Raw genomic sequence first — 5,310 nt, forward strand, 5'->3', positions numbered from 1 at the left:
ACAAGAGAAGCCACCACAATGAGAAGCCCGCGCACCGCAACGAAGAGCAGCCCCCGCTCGCCGCAACTAGGGAAAGCCAGCACACAGCAACGAAGACCCAACACAGCCAAAAATAAATAAATAAATTAATTAATTAAAAAAAAATACAGTCACATTCTGTGGTACTAGGGGTTAGGATTTCAACACATGAATTTGAAGAAAGACAAAATTCAGCTTATAACAACAATCAAACAACTTTGGGGAACATTAATGTGAAATTCCCAAGTCATATTGGCTAAATTTCAAAGGCTCTCAGAAGCCGTTGAGATAATAAGCTGGTCTAAATACGTTTAACCCATTGTTTCCAAAATATGTTTGACTTATGATACTTTTTTTCCTAGATAATTTTTATTAAGTTCCTACAGAATGTAATTTAGAAACGCTGATCCTGTCTATCCTCCCCATTTTACAGATGAGGAAACCAGGGCCCAGAGATGCAAGTGACATGGCTAACATCAGTTCTACCTCTCTGGGCTTTCCCTATTATTTCTGACCCAACATCAAAATGCCAGAAGAACTTGTCTGGCAAAGATAAATGCTCGTCAGGGGCAAGAGTGGAGAGATGGAAATTGGAATAGCAATGCCAGGCTTCTTTTGGGCAGACTGAGGAAGATGGGAAGGACTGCTTTCAAGGTCATAAAGCCTTTCCTGCCTGGCTCCCAGCCTTTCTTCCTTTCTCTGTATGTGTCTCTTAACCCTGTGTGTTTTCAAGACAGCCCTCGGTGCTCATTTTTAACAGATCCCACAGGGATAGAAATATTGGGGGGATTTCCTCTGGCCTCTACCCTTTGAGGAGTGGTCCTGGCTCTCAAATTGCACACCTGGTAATTCCATTCACCTCACAGAACATAATTTAGAAACGCTGACCCTATCTATCCTCTCCATTTTACAGATGAGGAAACCGAGGCCCAGAGATGCAAGTGACGTAGCTAACATCAGTTCTTCCTCTCTGGGCTTTCCCTATTATTTCTGATCCAACATCAAAAATGCCAGAAGAGCTTGTCTGGCAAAGAATTTTCCTTTGGACTTGTAAGAGGGAGCCCCAGAGCTGTTGTGCTACTTCTCATGATGTCTGGGTTGATGACTGTGAAGGGCTTTGGAGATAAAGTGCTCTCAGGGAAAGGACTCAGGTTATCAGGATGGTGTACTGCCTGCTCAGGACTGACTGGGGAAATCTACACATGACTGTATCATGTAAAGATGTCCAAGTGAAACTGTGCACCTCAGATTGGGACTTGAACCCAGATGCCAGGACTTGAACCCAGCCAAAACCCAGACTGGGACTTGAACCCACACGGCTGGGGCTCGAACCTGGCCAAAACCCACAGTCTTCCAACTGAGATCACACACCTGGTTTCAAGACTTAATGAAGCTCAGGTTCTTAATGTCTCATTGCAGAAAGAATTCAGTGAGAGACAAAGTGATAGGTAAGAAGTGGATTCATTTAGAGAGAAGCACACTCCACAGACAGAGTGTGGACCATCCCAGAAGGCAAGAGCAGCCTTGGGAGAAACACTCCACAGACAGAGTGTGGGCCATCTCAGAAGGTGAGAGTGGCACCAGGGTATGCGGTTGTCAGTTTTTATAGGGGTGGGTAATTTCATAGGCTAATGAGTGGGAGGAGTATTCAGCTATTTCAGGAAGGGGCGGGGATTTCCAGGAATTTGGCCACTGCCCACTTTTGATCCTTATGGTCGGCCTTAGAACTGTCATGGTGCCTGTGGGTGTGTCATTTAGCTTGCTGATGTGTTACAATGAGCGTATACTGAGGCTCAAGGTCTAGTGGAAGTCGACTTGTCTGCCATCTTGGACCCATTTGGTTCTAATCAGTTTATATCATGTCCTTGGGCTATGTCATTCTTTCAAAGGTTGTGCCCTGCCCCCTTCCCTCCTGTTTCACAAGGGGATGATTTTGCCACACAAGAATTTCTTCTCTTTTGATTTTTATATGCATTGCTAGATATGAAACATCAGACATACTAAATAAACCTGAGAATATTAAATGAAAGAGAAAAATCTGCCTTTAAAAACCTCAGCATAAAAAAATACCTACAATAGCATGCATTCTTCCCTCCAAAAGAGCCAGTCTTTGCATGATTCTTATCTCCAGCAATTTTTATTGAAGACATTTCTGATTTTTTATTTTAATGGGCTTTCTGAAATCAGATGTGATGCCTATTATTCTTGCATGGTTTTTTTTTTTTAAATAAATTTATTTATTTTATTTATTTATTTTTGGCTGCATTGGGTCTTCATTGCTGTGTGCGGGCTTTCTCTAGTTGCGGTGAGCAGGGGCTACTCTTCGTTGCAGTGCATGGGCTTCTTGTTGCGGTGGCTTCTCTTGTTGCGGAGCACGGCCTCCAGGTGCAAGGGCTTCAGTAGTTGTGGCATGTGGGCTCAGTAGTGTGGCTCGCGGGCTCTAGAGCGTAGGCTCAGTAGTTGTGACGCACGGGCTTAGTTGCTCCGCGGCATGTGGGATCTTCCCGGACCAGGGATCAAACCTGTGTCCCCTGCGTTGGCAGGCAGGTTCTTAACCACTGTGCCACCAGGGAAGCCCCTGCATGGTTGTTTTAGTCCTGCATTTTTTTCAAACAAACAAGGGAGCCAAAGGACCTGGGGATGCTAATCATTCTATAACCCTCAAACCATGACAGCAGAGCTTTCAACACCAATATGGAAGTGGCAGCAAAAAGACAGTGCTGAGGCCTGATTGAGTGTCCTCTTGTTCATCAGATAAATGCTGAAACAAAGCTTGTCTATATGTATTCTGCAGTAACAGATTGTGTCTTTGGCCAATGGGCATAAAAGGGTTCCAATGTAGATATGGGTTAGCAGAGACAGCACGGATGTGAAAAACAACAGAACCAGATGAGACGTCCAGAGGATTGTCTTTCCTTTTTTTCCCTCCTTAATTCAATAATTTCCATTTATTAGCTGCAAGTATACCCCCCAGCTTGGGGCTGGGATATGGTTCTAAGGGAAAAAAGGTGTGATCTCCAAAGTATTGACTCCCCAACGCCATCTTTCACAGATTTATCAATCGCTACCTTTATCCCTAGGATCACATGTACACCATCCCCTCCTGATCTGGCCAGCCACGGCAGGAGGAATTTCTGATTGGCATATGAATTAGACAAGGATCCAACATCTAGAGACACGTCTGGGGCCTGAAAGGGGCTCTTGGTGAACTGGTGTGGACCATCCATGACAGAAAGCCCGTGTACTGAATGAGGCACTTGGAGAACAATTTCAGCTAAAAAAGAAATCAAAGAATGCTGATTGGTTTGGTAAACAGTCACTTCCTGGTTCTCTGTACAGTCATTCCAGTTACCTCTCTTTCCTCTTGCTCCTACTTTCCTATCTGTCTGTCTGCCCCCAAGTCCCCCAGTTTCCCATTGTCCTTATTCTATTCCACTTCACTGAATATAGGTGTGTTTATACCTCTGAAGCTTGGCTCATTCATGCTGCTAAACTCATGAATATCTTATCCATCCACTGTGGAGAAAAGAGAACAGAAAAAAAGGGGGAAGAAAGAGAATTGCTCCTAAACTGTGAAGCCATGATGCAAACAACCAGAAAGACCTAGACTCAAATCCCTGTCCTGCCTTTTACTAGCTGAGTGATTCTGGAAAACCTGCTGAACATCTCTGAGCCTTGGTTGCCTCGGTTGCCAAATGGGCATAAGAACCCTTACATTTCAAGGTTGTTGTTAGGATTAGTGATCGTGTGTAGGTTACTAGCTCATAGTAGATGTTGAGGAGATAGTTGCTGTTAATATTTAACATAGAGTTATATATACAATCTGATATCTGTTTTTCCCACTTAACACTATAGTATGAGCATCTTCCCATGTTTTTCAAAACTTTAGCTCACTATAGTATGAGCATCTTCCCATGTTTTTCAAAACTTTTTGTAAACATCATTTTTAAGTGCTACAGAGCAGCACATCATATGGATGTACTATAATTACATAATTTTTTCTTTATTTTTGGACCCTAGTTTTGGTTTTGTTGTTGTTGTCCTTTCTTTTTTCTGTTATAAAGGGTGCTACAGTGAACATCTTTGAGCATAAAGCTTTATCTTTATTTAGGCACACTTTCCGTGGGCTTTGTTCCTAGAAGTGGAATTACTATGCCAAAGCTTAAGGACACTTTTAAGAGTCTTGGTATATAATGCCAAATTTCTTTCTACAACTCCTACGAGCCACGTGTGTGGCCTGTCTCACTGGACCCTTGGCAGCCAGAGCAGACACCACGGGTTGTCTGCCCAAGGAACATTATTTTCCCTTTTTCCCTGCTGATAGAGATTTGGTTGGTCCAGGTGACCATACTTCCTCTGGGAATAAACCTGGATTAGTCTAAACCAACCTTGGTCATCTCATTTCTCTTGCCAGTGATTGGGCTAGAGGTGGGCATATGACACAGTCCTGGCTAAGGAGATGAGATGTGAGGTTTACTGGGTATATATTTTTCATTTTTATTTGCAGCAACATGGATGGACCTAGATATTATCATGCTAAGTGAAGTAAGTCAGACAGAGAAAGACAAACATCATATGATATCACTTATATGTGGAATCTAAAAAAATGATACAAATAAACTTATTTATAAAACAGAAATAGACTCACAGACATAGAAGACAAACTTATGGTTACCAAAGGGAAAAGGAGGGGGGAGGGATAAATTAGAAGTTTGGGATTAATAGATACACACTACTATATATAAAATAGATATAAGGACCTACTGTATAGCATAGGGAACTATATTCAGTATCTTGTTATAACCTATAATGGAAAAGAATATGAAAAAGAATATATATATGTATATATACCTATATGTATATATATAACTGAATCACTTTGCTGTACACCTGAAACTAATACAATATTATAAATCAACTATACTTCAATAATAAAAAGAAAGCATAGTGTCCTTAGATACACAGAGAGTTGCCTCAAAATGATTCATCTTCTTCAGTTCTTCTTAAATATAATCCATTATCAAAAAAAAAAAAAAAAAGAGAGAGAGAGAGAGAAGGGAAAAACAGTCTCCTTTCCTTCACTGGACAGTGTCATGTCTGCATGCCAGCTTAGGGACAAAACCAGTGAAGGATGGGGGCTTGATGATGTTATGGAAGTCCTGAATTAATCAACCCAGGAACCCCCTTCCTTGGGACTTATTTTCACTTGAAATCATATATTATACATGTTATTTAAGAAGTTTGATTTGGTTGTTTTGTTATTGTCACCTAAAAGCATTTTAATGGGAATGC

Source organism: Eubalaena glacialis, chromosome 2 (assembly GCF_028564815.1).
Source record: "Eubalaena glacialis isolate mEubGla1 chromosome 2, mEubGla1.1.hap2.+ XY, whole genome shotgun sequence".
Classification (NCBI taxonomy): Eukaryota; Metazoa; Chordata; class Mammalia; order Artiodactyla; family Balaenidae; genus Eubalaena; species Eubalaena glacialis.